At 36.6% G+C, this 12,092-nt stretch overlaps 1 long non-coding RNA gene across 1 annotated transcript in view; it reads right to left on the bottom strand.

The window, feature by feature from the left end:
• The window catches only part of LOC145716779 (uncharacterized), a 46,276-nt gene that overhangs the window by 17,967 nt on the left and 16,217 nt on the right, over positions 1–12,092 (bottom strand). Inside the window, exon 2 of the long non-coding RNA XR_014139666.1 lies at positions 8,476–8,630. This is a non-coding gene — a long non-coding RNA (uncharacterized LOC145716779). The remainder of the gene's footprint in view (positions 1–8,475; positions 8,631–12,092) is intronic.

Raw genomic sequence — 12,092 nt, 5'->3', positions numbered from 1 at the left:
TACCTCTGAAACAAATAATGCAATATATGTTAAGAAAAAAAAAAGAAGAAGAAGAAGAAGGTAGCGGGAGGGGAAGAATGAGCGGGGGAAATCGGAGGGGGAGACGAACCATGAGAGACGATGGACTCTGAAAAACAAACTGAGGGCTCTAGAGGGGAGGGGAGTGGGAGGATGGGTTAGCCTGGTGGTAGGTATTGAGGAGGGCACATTCTGCATGGAGCACTGGGTGTTATGCACAAACAATGAATCATGGAACACTACATCTAAAACTAATGATGTAATGTATGGGGATTAACATAAGAATTAAAAAAATAATAATAAAATAAAACTTTCAAATATACAGAACAATATACAGCTTGCTGGTTTGGTGCATTCCATTTATTTATGTTTTGCTTCTATTGGCTTTGTATTTGATGTCAAATCTAAAAAATTATTTCCCAAGACTACTGTCAAGTTGCTTACTGCTTATGTTTTCTTCTAGGAGTTTTATGGTTTCAGATTTACATTCAAGTCTTAATCCATTTTGTGTTGATTTGTGTGTGTGGTATAAGACAACGGTCTGTTTTCATTCTTTTGCATGTGGCTGTCCAGTTTCCCCAACAGCATTTTTTTTTTCCCAACAGCATTTATTGAAGAAACTATCCTTTCCCCATTGTATTTTTTGGCTCCTTTGTCATAAATTAATTGCCCATATATGCATAAAATCTACTATTATTGTATTGCTGTCTATTTCTCCTTTCAGATCTATTAATATTTCCTTTATATATTTAGGTGCTCTGATGTTGGGTGTATATTTACAATTGTTATATCTTTTTGATGAATTGATCCCTTTATTTTTACATAATGACTTTCTTTATCTGTTGTTATAGTTTCTGACTGAAATCTATTTTGTCATATAAGCATAGCAATCCCTGCTCGCTTTTGGTTCATTTACATGGAATATCTTTTTCCATCTCTTCACTTTCAATCTATGTATGTCCTTAAAGCTGATGTAAGTCTTTTGTGGGCACATAGTTGGGTCTTCTTTGTTTGTTTGTTTTTCCATTTAGCCACTCTGTGTCTTCTGATTGGTGAATTTAGTCCATTTATATATAAAATAATTATTGATAAAAGTGGATTCCCTGTTGCCATTTTGTTAATTGTTTCCCCGTTGTCTTAAAATTCCTTTGTTCCTTTCTTCTCTTGCTCCCTTCCTTTGTGATTTGGTGATTTTCTATACTGCTATGCTTAGATTCCTTTATCTTTTGTGTATGTATCTATTATAGGTCTTTTGCTTTGTGGTTACCACAAGACTTACATAAAACATTTTATAGTTATAACAGTCCATATTAATTTGATAGCAACTTAACTTCGAACACATACTAATGCTCTACATTTTTACTCTCTCTCCCACCACCATTGTTCTCGATGTCACAATTTACATTTTTACCTTGTGTATCCATTAACAGATTACTATAATTATAGTTATTTTTAATACTTTTGTCTTTTAGCCTTCATACTGAATTTAAAGGTGATTTACCTACCACCGTTACATTAGAGCATTCTGAATTTAAATATATATTTACCTCACAAATTTTAATATTTTGTATTTTTACTTTCATTTATTTCAAAATACTTCTTAATTTCCTATTTTATTTCATCACCGACCCATGAGTTATTTAGGAGTGTGTTATTTAGTTTACAAATATTTGGGGATTTTCCACACATCATTCTTTTACTGACTTCTATTTTAGTTCCACTGTAGTCAGAAAACATATTTTGTATGGTTCTAATCTGTTTAAATGTAGGATTTATTTTAGGACCCAGAATATGGTCTATCTTGGTAAATGTTCCATATACACTTGAAGAAATGTGGTATTCAATTATTTTTAGGCCAAGTGATCTACAAATATCAATTGTATCAAGTGGGTTCGTACTGTTAAATCTGATTTCCTTTTTACTTATTCTATCAATTACTGAGAAATGGGTGTTGAAATCCCCAGACACAATTATTAAATATAATTATGGATTTGTTCTCTTTTCCTTTCAGTACTATCAGCTTTTGCTTCACATACCTTTTATTTATATGATTAGATGCATAAATATGTAGCTTAGGTTTCCTTGATGAATTAACCCCTTTATTTTGAAATGACCCTTTTTATCCTCAGTAATATTCTCTGATCTATTTTTAAGTAACCTCTACATCCAATGTGGGGCTCAAACTTACAATCCCCAGATCAGAAGTCACACACTCTACTGACTGAGCCAGCGAGGCACCCTGTAACATTCTCTGATCTAAAACGTATTTTGTCTGATACTAATATAACCACTCCAGATATCTTTTGATAAATATTAGTATGGTATATCTTTTTCAGTCCTTTTACTTTTAATCTGTTTGGGTTTCTAGATCTAAAGCACGTTTACTGAGGGCAGTATAAAGTTGGGTTTTGCATTTTTATCCAACTTGACAGAACTCAACTTGTTTATTCTCTCTTAGAGATAACTATTCTTTGTTGATTGATATACAATGTCTTGAAAACCTTTGTTTTATACATTTTGTCCATGTTGTTTTTTTAGCTGGTAGGGTAAACCTGATTCCTACAACTTCCATCTTGGGTGGAAGCTGAAGTCTTAATGCTTCTTTCTTAATGTTATAGCACCTGCAACCTTCTTCAAAGGAATATTCTTGGGTTACTAGTGCCACTTTTCTCAGAGAGGTGAAAGTTCCTGGAAGTTTACAAATCCTTGGAGTAGCCAGCAGCTGGTAACTTGTTCAGAGTATGAAAGCCTAGTTCTTCTGCCTTCAGGTGAGATAAACTCTTTCTTTGTAATCTGTGCTCTGGAGCTCCCTGGGACTAGGCTGACACTGAAATCATAGCCTTACTTTTTGTATTCTCCTTTTTTGTCTTGCCTCCCTGACTACCTTACTGATTTCATATTATCGCATGTTTCTAATTAATCACTTGCACCTGAATCCATATCTCAGTGTCAGCTTTTGGAGAACACAACCTAAAATTTGCTTGCATTTTAAAACTGCTTTTCTGGGGGTGCCTGGGTGGCTCAGTCAGTTGGGCATCTGCCTTCAGCTCAGGTCATGATCCCAGGGTCCTGGGATTGAGCCCTCCATTGGGCTCCCTGCTCAGCGGGAAGCCTGCTTCTCCCTCTCCCATTCCCCCTGCTTGTGTTCCCTCTCTCACTGTCTCTCTGTCAAATAAATAAATAAAATCTTTTTTAAAAATTTAAAAAAAATAAAATTGCTTTTCTGTAAAATGTCTCCTTGATTGGTCTGTTTTGCTTTTGCTCCCACGTTTTTTGAATTGTTCATTTTTTCAAAAGAACTTTAGAATAAAAGTGTGGAGTTGAATAGATACTTAGAATATATCCAGGGTGGCTCAGTCGGTTAAGTGACTTTTGATCTCAGCTCAGGTCTTGGATCTCAGGGTTGTAAGTTCGAGCCCTATGCCTACTTAAAAAAAGGGTTGGGGGGGCCTGGGTGGCTCAGTCAGCTGAGCACCTGATTCTTGATTTTGGCTCAAGTAATGATCTCAGGGTTGTGAGATCAAGCCCCAAGTCAGGTTCCATGCTCAGTGTGGAGTCTGCTTGAGAGTCTCTCTCTCCCTCTCCCTCTGCCCCTCCCCCCACTCTCACACACACACTCTCTCTCTGTCTCTCTAAAATAAATAAATAAATACAATCTTTTTTTTTTTTTTTTGAGAATATATCCAATTAAACTCCCTCAGTTAATAAATGAAGTAACCCAGGTTCAGGATGGTAAATAACTAACTAATCCATTTTACATAAGAGTAACTGAGAGCAACTGAGGCAAGCTTAAAATCAGGTTTCCTTATTTGGGCTTATTTGGGTGAAACATGCTTTTAATTTTACAGTAATCAGATTTTAGTAGCTATTGGATAGTGTGTTGTAAACCCTTACTTATGAATACTGCCAGATATAAATGTGCAAACCTTTTCTGCAGGTGCAAGTTTGTACTTGTACAGTTTGATTATCTTCCTCATTTTATGATCTTTGAACATTAACTCCTGGTTAATGGTAAAGCAAGTGAACACGTGCATTTTTCTAAATCTTTTAAATTTAAATTTTATACCAAAAACCAGTCATATTCACATCTCCCTCCCTCCCTCCTATGCTCTCTCACACTCTCTTCTCCCCTCCCAACCTCCTCTTCTTTCCCTCAGTCATAGCACTTCAAATTTGAAGTAAAAATCACAGAGTCTTCAATACCTTATTGGCATGCAGCAATCTACATGGTGCTGTGGTCTTGGGACTGATATCTCTATTTCCATACTTCTGGATTCCATGATCTCATCTTTCTTAATTTACTCTTCTTTTGTAGCACATCCCTCAATAGCTTCTTAATTTTCCTTTCTGGTAGATTTCCTCAACTTCATCTTCTAACTCCTGTAGACTTTATTTCTGCTATCATATTTTTGCTTTCCAATATCTCTTTTTTATTCTCCCAAAGTTTCACTTTTAGATAGCCTTCTGTTCTTGTTTTATGTCATCAGTATCTTCTCTTATTTCTTTGAAGATATTAATATAGTAGTTTTTAAAAAATTATCATTCTGCTCCCAGCATTGACTATTTTCTGTAAGTTCATTTTATCTATTGGTTTCTTTTGGTCTCTTTCATGCTACATGCTCTCTGTATCTTAAAATGAGGAATAAAGATGCTGATGTGCAACTCTGTGTGCCTAGGTAGTATTTATTTATTTATATTAGGGTGATGTTGACCACTTGTCTTAACATTAGAGTAGGGTTTTTCATCTTTGGCACTATTGACATTTTGGATCAGATAATTATTTGGGGAGTAAGGACAAGGAATGATGTAATGCAGTGCATTGTAAGATATTTAGTAGCATCCACGGCCCCTACTCACTAGATGCCAGTAGCACACCTCTTCCTCACTTCTCCCAGTTGTTTATAATAGAAAATTTCTCCAGACATTGCCAAATGTCCCCTGGGGGCAAAATCATCCCTAGTTAATAACCACTGCATTATGGCAATGAGAGTTTTGAGAGTTTCTTGAGATAAACTCTCCAGTTTTCTGCTTCCTGAGTGAGGAGTATAAACCCAGATACTAGCATTCAGAAGCCTACCAGAAGACTGGACCTGGGTATCTCACCACTCAATATAGAGACCGTGACTTAATCTCTGCCGTAGGCAGAATAATGGTGTCTCAAAGATGTCCACATCCTTGTCCCAGGAACTTGTGACTATTTTACATTATGTGGCAGAAGAGAATTAAATTTGCAGATGAAACTAAAGTTGATAATCAGCTGACCTTAAAATGGGGAGATTACCCTGGATCATACAGTTGGATTTAAAGGTAGAAGAGGAAGGCAGCAGAGTCAGTGTCAGAATGATGCAATATGAGTGACTTGCCATTGCCGGCTTTAAAGATAGAAGGGGCCATGAGCCACGAAATGCAAACTGCCTCTAGAAGCTGGAAAAGACAAGAAAACAGATTCTCTCCTAGCTTCTAAAAAGGAGACTGACACCCTGACTTTAGCCCATTGAGACCCATTTTGGACCTCCAATCTCCAGAACTGTAAGATAATAAATTTGTGCCCTTTTAAGCCACTAAATTTGTGGTAATTTGGTATAGTAGCCATAGGAAACTAACACAGTCACATCGCTTTCAGTTTGGTACTTTACCAGTCACCCTCACCTCTGCTTGATATCCTCAAGACCAGAACCAACTCGGGACAATCTCTCTCATCAATCAACAACTCCCACTGATCTTCTCTTAAGGTTGAAGAAGGGGCAGTCTCCAGGCATCTGGATTAGGGAAGGGACCTAGGGAGCAAACTGCTCCTGAAGCAGATTTTTAACCAATCCTCCCATTTCAAGCCCCCCCCCCACCAACTCCCCAAGACTATTTAGAGGTATCTTGTACCTCTAATCCCCAACATTACTTAGAATTCTGCAACAGAGATAAAGTTGTTTTTATTATTACAAGTACATTCCTCTTTTTCTATTCTGCTAAATCAATCACCACTCATCCTCATTCCTTCTTCCAAAATTTATAGACATCCCTTGTCTGCTACCTTTCTCATTCTTTTTGATCCTTAAAAGTTCCTGCTATTGGTTCTTTACTGCCATTTGAGTAGGACTTTAAAAAATAATGGAGGGGCGCCTGGGTGGCTCAGACGGTTAAGCATCTGCCTTTGGCTCAGGTCATGATCCCAGGGTCCTGGGATCAAGCCCCACATTGGGCTCCCTGCTGAGCAGGGAGCCTGCTTCTCCCTCTCCCTCTGTCTGCTGCTCCCCCTGCTTGTGCTCTCTCCCTCTGTCAAGTAAATAAATAAAATCTTTTAAAAAAACAATGGAAATAAACACTCACATGTTTAATTACCATATTTAACGAGTTTTATTTTTAGCTGACATTTTATGGGGCCTTTACTGATTTGGGATAAAACCTCATATGAATTACAGTAGTTGAAGCTTTCAGTAACTCTAGAGAGTAGGTACTATTATTTTCATTCACATTTTATAAGTAAAACAGATGCTTAATTCACGTGACAAAGTTAATTTAATGGAACAAAACTGGGATGGAACCCAAGTCTTTCTGACTCCCAAAGCCCATTTTCCTAACCAATTAAGCAATCTTGTTAATTTATACACATTTCACTCTAGAGCATGGGTCAGCAAACTATAGCCTAGTCATCAAATCCAGCCTGTCACCTGTGTTTATAAAGTTTTATTGGAATAGCCACACCCATTCTTTGACTGTGGTTTATGTCTACGTTTGTGCTATAATGTTAGAGGTGAATTACTGAAACAGAGACAATCTGTCCCACAAACCCTAGTTATTTATTCTTTGATCATTTGTGGAAAAATTTGCTGACCCCTACTCTAGAAAATAACCTTATTACAAGTTTTGAGGTCATGGTGTCCTCAGGTACTTTTAAAGCTTTTATTACTGTATCAAATCAAAGACATTCTTTTTATTGTTCCCTCAAACTTTTGTTATCCTGCAGATAGCAATCTTTGGTCATGGTTAAAAAAGAAAGTCTCTAAACCAATCTCCTTTGTGAATTCTTTCCCATACTCAATCATACTTGCTCCCTTTTCTGTGCTCCTACCTCAATTATTATAATTATAGTACTTAATGCAGTTTCATTCACATAATAGTTACTAGTTGTGATTCCCTAGGATCTAGCAAGTGCTGGGGCTGAGCAGATTATTTACTTAATAAGCATTTACTAAATACTTTCTAAGTGTCAGTGTTCTAGACACTGGAGATATAAAAGTGAATATGGCAACTTTTAATATAGAAAAGAAACTGAGCATGGAGTCTGGGCCTATGGTCCCTGCAACAGCTGCAGCAGAATCACCAGAGTGCTGAGGTACATCTAGAACTATTGAATCAGAATCTCCAGACGTAAGGCTCAGTAATCTGTTCATAATCAGCTCTTCAGATGATACTTAAGTAGGAAAGTTTGAGAATCACTGCATCAGTAGATAGGAAAGGCTGTTTCTAAATGGGAAATATTATGAGAAGAACAAGTCTCACATGATCTCTCTTAATTACAACCAATTTGTCAAAATATGATCTTCTGTTGTTTATTTCTTCCTTCCAAAAGATTACTAGGCATACTTAACTGGGAATTTGGACACTGCTCCCATCTCTTTTTTTTTTTTTTTAAAGATTTTATTTATTTATTTGAGAGAGAGAGAATGAGAGAGAGAGAACACCTGAGAGGGGATAGGGTCAGAGGACGGAGCAGACTCCCTGCCGAGCAGGAAGCCCGATGCGGGACTCAATCCAGGGACTCCAGGATCATGACCTGAGCCGAAGGCAGTCACTCAACCAACTGAGCCACCCAGGCGCCCGACACTGCTCCCATCTCTTACTAAACTTCTCTTTTATACCACTGTAACCCTGTACCTGGCACAGTTCCTGGCACATAGTAGGTATCAATAATTTGTGTTCAACTGTTGAATATCCAAAGTAAAACCCTTCAAGTTGTCCTAGTATGTAGAAATAGGAGTTTTTCCAGCTTTAGACTGGAATGATATGAAGATCATTTGAGTACAAGGAATATAACATACCCAGGCAAATGTCTGGTCAACCTATACCTTGTTTTCCTCCCTCTAGAAATGCTTCCTTCTAGCTCTCAGGGCCACTACCCTTGTGGGGAATATGAACCTCCCTCTCAAGGCTAAGCTAGACCAAGCAGAGCCAAGTGGACTAGTAGAAAAGGTCAGGCATTATGGATTCTTCTTCATTGTAGATAATCTCTTTCTAGAGGCTTTAATCTGCAGAAAGCCCTGGAGTACATTTTAAAAAGGATTACCTACCTCTGAGGATGATAGATATTCAAGTATCTACAATGAGAGGTTTATAACAATGGACTCTTGCTATGCCTGACATAGATCTATCCCTCCCACTAGAACCTCTGAATTATTTTGCTGGAGGCTACAACATTCTGAGTAGTTTGTTGGGAGTTGATGGGAGGTGGGGATAACTCACCCATACAAGTTTAGAGCTGAGCCGCTGCAGCTTGTTGGGCTAGCCTTTGATGCAGACTGGTTGGACAGGTTCTGGAGCTACAGAAGAACCGGTTTGACTGGCCTGTTATGCCAACATATTCTGGTTTGATTCCATGTTCCACAGACGGTAGAAACCTGCCCAGCCAGTTAAATGAAAGGCATATTAGGTTATCCATTGCACACTGTATATAGCTTAGATGCAGCAGGACTCTTCTACATAGCAGTAGTGTCTAGCAAACTCTAGCATGGTCCAGAGAGGTGGCTTCCTCTGATTTACCGTTTAAGTTCGTAGCTTCAGAAGTCAGAAGTGAAACACCTTGCGCTTTTGACCCAGAACAGAGGTTTTCTAAATAAATTGAAGGGTAAGTTAATATGTTTTTTATATTCCTCAATTTTCTATGCACTTTTGAAAGGTTAAATTAAGAAATGATGTTTAAACAGATATCTATTTTTAACATAATACCTGGATTATACCTTTTCTGTAAAGTTGGTTAGATATTATTTTATAATACTTATACATAAGTTCATCGATTTTTTTAGGTAAAGATTATTTGGTATATAATACATTATACTTTTGCTACACTTTTTTTAAGTTGGGCATGGCTATAGTCATGAAGAAAGCTGGGTTGAATAATTTTGCTAAATATATTTCACTTATTAATGATTCATCTTAAGCCATCTATTTCTTTGATAATATACTGTTATGTTTTATAGGCTGTTGCTATATGGTAACAATTTCATATGGTAAATCTAATTGTGAATATGATAATAATTGCCTTTTTAAGGCATAGAAAAATAGTGTTGGCCTGCCTGGTGATCCTAAGTACATTACAGGAACAATTCACAGGTAAGAATTGAGGAGTGTGAAAAACAAAGATTGTGGAATCTGGTAACTGATTAACTATTGGAGCTCAAAAGTACTTGCTGAGCTGAATAGAAAGGAATGAAGACAGGTTTTGTCATGCCTATTAGGTCTGAAAAACTTTTTAAGTTGTTTGGATCTTCCTTTATATTATATTTTAAAATAATTCTTTTACCCCTCTCTTTCATTGATGCAATTAATTTATTTTAAGTAGTTTGTGTCATTTAAAATCAAAGTTACCAATCCCTTTATATTTATTTTGGTTACCAAACTACCCCCTTAGTTATTAATATTGGATTGATTTGAATGCACATATCTTCTGGGCATTCAATTAACATAGCAGCTGACATACGAATTTATCTGGGATTTAAAATTACTTTTTAAAACAGAATTGTACTGAATACTTTCCTGTCAAGAGCTATTTGTAAGTCATTTTAATATGACTTTGTCTTAAACTGAGCAAGACTGATGCATCTTTTTCATTGTCCCTAGGGTCCTCACTTTGTCATGATGTTCAAACTCAAAGGCTCTAAGAATTTCTTTAGGATGTTATTAAAGAATTTTTTTTTAAGTGAGAAATAATGTTCAGATGAGATATTTTTTTGCAGGGAAGGTTTGGATGCTTTTCAGTCCTACTCCGAGGCAAAATTTCTGAAAATTCAGCTAAACTTCTAAAAAGCTATGTAATGTTGAATCTGCATAAGGAATATGCTGATTCAGCAAACTGAAATTAATTTTATTCAGCATAAACTGTATTCTGACTATTTTAGGGGGAAATATGGATCAAAATTTTTCATCGGTTGAATGCTTCTCTTTTCAATTAGTTTTTAGGCAAGATATAGATATATGTCATAAGAGTATACTTTTAGTGTTTCTGGTAAGTATGTTATACATATTAATTTAAAATTTTTAAACTATACTGTGTTTAAAATACAGGGCTTATTGTTTAAAGATAAACTTAAATGGGGATTCCAATTTATTTAAGTAAGCATTTTTTACGTTTATGGTTTTGAGGAAAGCTATTTAGAAACTAGCTATATATTTCATATAAAATCTATGGGTAAAATTTCAAGCCTAACTACACTTTGGAAAAGGATTCTACAGCTTTCATATAATAGAGTTTTCAATTTCAAATATATGAAAGTTCTATTAAATATGACCTTCATGTATTTCCCGTAAATTGATCTCTTTAAAATACTGATGCATTGTGATGTTTTGTTAAAATTAAGGACATGTGGATTTATAAATCAAATTAGGGAGCTGTAAGTGTATGTGTGTGTATTTTATATAGCCCTACATTATCTCAGGGCCCGGGTCAAAAAGTATTCTACTCATCTAAAAATCTCTTTATTCTTTAAGTTGGGGATGCATTCCTTTGTCCTTATTCCTAGCCACTCAGTTTCACATAATGACTCTTACTGTCAACAATGCTAGCTTTCTTAACAACTGCAACCTCTTTCCTTCCTGAACTCTTCATATGTTTCCTACAAAAAGCACTTAGAATCATGAAATTTTTAAACTTGAAGAACTCTTAAAGAATAACTAATGCAGGGGTACCTGGGTGGCTTGGTTAAGCATCTGACTCTTGATCTCAGCTCAGGTCTTGATCTTAGGGTCATGAGTTCAAGCCCTGCGTTGGGCTCCTCCCTGGGCCGGGAGCCTACTTGAAAATAAATAACTAACGCATCCAATTCCTCATTTTTGAGTTGAATAAAAAGCCCCAAAATGTAGCTAAATCACTATTATTCAATCTAAAGGTAGAGCTGGGGCCAGAACATCCCAGTTTCCTGAATACCAGCCCAGACTAGTATTTTTCACTATCCTACATTGAGTCATCTGAGTATTACATGAAATCTAATCTACATTTTCTAAAAGAATTGTAAAAAGGTAAAATTATGTTATGAGTCTCTGCTGGCTCATAAACAATAAAAATGTTTATTTTCTTAGTACATATGTGCACATACATATATATTTTTTCATATATATGTGTGTGTGTGTGTGTATTGTTTCAGGCACTCTTACATGGATATAGTTTAGGATTTGCCTAAGAAGTTAGTACTTCTAAAATTTGGTTAGAGGGGCGCCTGGGTGGCTCAGTTGGTTGTCTGCTTTTGGCTCAGGTCATGATCTCAGGGTCCTGGGATGGATCACCGAATTGGGCTCTCTGCTCAGCAGCAAGTCTGCTTCTTCCTCTCCTTCTCACTCTGTGATCTCTCTGGCCCTCACTCTCTCTCAAATAAATAATAAAATCCGAAAAATAAATAAAATAAAATAAAAAATTTGGTTAGAATTGGCAGGAAAGTTTCAATAAGGTTATAAAGACCAGAACTGCAGGATTCAAAACCCATTTTAGAGGTAATAGAACCTGCTTTTTAAGGGGTAAGTTTCTTTTTTTTTTTTTTTTTTTTTTTTTTTGGCATTCTATTTTTTTTTTTTTTTAATATTTATTTGTCAGAGAGAGAGAGACAGAACACAAGCAGGGGGAGAGGCAGGCAGAGGGAGAAGCAGGCTCCCCGACGAGCAAGGAGCCCGATGCGGGACTCGATCCCAGGACCCGGGATCATGACCTGAGCCGAAGGCAGCCGCTCAACCGACTGAGCCACCCAGGCGTCCCAGGGGTAAGTTTCTTAATACAGTGCTTTGCACACAAGTTCTCAAAAAATGTTTTAAATGTTTTTAGCTTGAGGAATTCCAAAGAAATGGGACCACAGAAAGCTTGAGAACAAAAGGCTCAA

The sequence above is a fragment of the Leptonychotes weddellii genome, chromosome 13 (assembly GCF_054177405.1).
Source record: "Leptonychotes weddellii isolate Sample4059 chromosome 13, ASM5417740v2, whole genome shotgun sequence".
In the NCBI taxonomy this organism is placed as follows: domain Eukaryota; kingdom Metazoa; phylum Chordata; class Mammalia; order Carnivora; family Phocidae; genus Leptonychotes; species Leptonychotes weddellii.
Note: the sequence above shows the minus strand (reverse complement) of the source record. Positions and strands in the feature narration are given on the sequence as shown.